Below are 2857 nucleotides of genomic sequence, written 5' to 3'. Positions count from 1 at the left end.
GAGGCTGAGTCAACCTAGGTGGAGGCCCAGGACCGGTTCAGATAATCGTCACCGGTGTTGGCCGTGAGCGGGAATCGAACCCGGGTCGCGGGGTTTATAGCCCAGCGCGCTAACCGCTACACTACCGCTCCCCACACTAACACACACAACAACATCCGCCATTCGCCACTAAGTGGCGGTGACGTCACCACGACGCTTGTGCCAGGCTAGGTGCATGTTGAGGCCATGTGAAGTGTCGAATGCCCGCTGGCAGGAGGTCACAGAGCAGATCCAGGTGTCATGGGTCGACTGAATGAGATGAGTGGCCGATGCACCACCTTTGCCCCCTACTGTGCCAACTTGCTGTGCTTTAGCCACGCGGCGCTCCGCTCACAACAACGATCGTTGTTCCTCCGCCCTCCATTGTTGTTGGAGGGTGACTGCCTCCAACTGCCCAGTAGCGTCCTTCACGAGCCTCATTCACAGATGCCGATCTCGACACCGCTCGTATCAGTTTAGCCCCCTCTATCCGGCCGAACAAAAGCTGTTTAGGCATTCGGTGGCTGGACATGTGGGCTTCATGACCTAGCGAACACAGCATTGCCTGCTGGAGGAGCTCACCGATGGGACTTTGTCCAGATCTTTCAAGGATTTGTGAGCTCACACAATCCAGCCTGGCTAAACCCAGGATGGATCGTAGGCAGGCCAATTTAAATGTTTCTAGCTGGCGAAGATGTTCCATGAGGAGGGTCCACGTTTCGCATAGAGAAGGGAAGGCATGACTGTGGTCGAGAAGACCTGAAGCTTCGTGTGGAGTGACAGACCAGATAGCTTCCACACAGCGTTACGCAACCGATGAAAAGATAATGCCGCTCGACTGATTCGGGGTGAGACCTCTGCTGTCAAACCGGAGCCGGTCATGAGCACACTGCCCACGTATGGGAAACTCTACACTCTCTTCACAACTTCCCCATCACCAACTGGGAATTGTAGGGTGGTGTGTCTGATGGTACAAAATACCCAGGCAGGTGCTTAGTTATGGTGAGGCTGATGGTAAGGCCCCACCTCTTAGTGGCACGCTCCAGGTTCAGCAGCAGCGCCTCCAACTCTTCCTCTGAGTGAGCAGCAATTACCAGATCATCGGCATACATAACATGGTTAACCAATAGGGAGCCATCCCTTGACCACACCCGGGTATCGATCAGCCTCCCATTGTATCTGTACCAGATGACAATTCATCCGGTACAACCATCAAAGGCTTCACAAACTACGTGGTCGAAATAGTAGTTAAATAATGTGGGAGCCAGAGTACATCCGGGTCCTGGGTGTACATCCACCACTGGAGTGGAAGAATGGCAGGCGTATCTTACAGATGACAAGTCGATGGTCAGTGGACAGATCAGCTCCACGGTAGGTCCTGGTGTCAAGGACATGGTCCCGCATCTGCTGTTCCGTCACTATATAGTCCAGCAGATGTTCTTGCTTGGACCCAGCATGCATCCATGATGTGTGGATGCGCCGATGCCGGAACAGCATGTTGGTAATTACAAGCCCATAGGCTGCACAAAAGTCTAGCAACTTCCTATCATTGTTATTGAGCTGATCTGGCCCATGGCTTCCAATCACTCCAGACCAGGTGCCAGCATCGTGACCAACTCGGGCATTAAAGTCACCCAACAGGATGACTCTATCCCATGTGGTTGCACCTGTGAGAGGAGGTCATAGAAGGCATCTGACTCATCGGCTTTGCCTGCATCCCTCCACGGATGTTCATCTTCGGTGGGGGCATAAGTAACCACGATCACCACTCCTCGCCTCCGGTTGATGGGAAGGCGAGCCCAAAGTGGTGACACATACACTAACCCACACACACCACACACACTAACCCACTAACCCACACACACCACACACCCACTAACCAACACACCACACTCACACACCCACTAACCCACACACACTCACTCACACACACACTAACCCACACAGCATACGCACTCACACGCCCACTAACCCACACACACCACGCACACTTACACACCCACTAACCCACACACACCACACACACTCACACACCACATACACCGCACGCCGGGCTATGTTTTAGCTGCTCCTCCCTCCCTCCTCCCCCCTCCTCCCTCCTCCTCCCTCCCTCTCTCCCTCCTCCCTCCCTCTCTCCCCCCTCCTCCTCCCTCCCTCCCCCTCCTCCTCCCTCCCTCCCTCCCTCCCCCCTCCTCCTCCTCCCTCCTCCTCCCTCGTCCGCCTTTGACACCCCCCACCCCGTGGCCCGCGCCGCTTGCCGGCGGCTGCGGCACCGCGAGTCGCCGCGTGGCCCCGGCCTCGCCACGCGCTCAGCGGCGCCGCCGGCTTCGCCGTCGATTCGCGTTTGGGAAGTTCCATTCTGGGTCAGTGGTAGTGGGTGGGTGACACGGCTGTGGTGAGTGCATGTTTGAGTGTGTGTGTGGGTGAGTGCATGTTTGAGTGTGTGTATGGGTGAGTGCATGTTTGAGCGTGTGTGGGTGGGTGAGTGCACGTTAGTGTGTGTGTGTGGGTGAGTGCACGTTTGTGTGTGTGTGGGTGAGTGCACGTTTGAACGTGTGTGTGAGTGAGCGGAAAGGAAAGTGGAGTTTGCCAGAGACACGAGGAGGGGGGGAGGCGAGTGGGTGGGTGGGTAGAGAGAGGGGGAGGAGGGGGGCCCTTTTTTGGATGATTCTGCTGCTGGGTTTTGTAAGCCGTGGGAGGGGAGGAGGGGAGGGGGTGAGAGGGGGAAGGGTGAGAGGGGGAGGGGTGAGAGGGGGAGGGGAGGAGGGGAGGGGTGAGAGGGGGAGAGGGGTGAGAGGGGGGAGCGAGAGCGAGGGGTGGTGGGTGAGGGGGGAGAGGG

The sequence above is a fragment of the Lampetra planeri genome, chromosome 39 (assembly GCF_965212315.1).
Source record: "Lampetra planeri chromosome 39, kcLamPlan1.2.h2, whole genome shotgun sequence".
NCBI classification, from domain to species: Eukaryota; Metazoa; Chordata; class Hyperoartia; order Petromyzontiformes; family Petromyzontidae; genus Lampetra; species Lampetra planeri.
The sequence above is the reverse complement of the archived record's forward strand: the minus strand, read 5'-3'. Positions refer to the sequence as shown.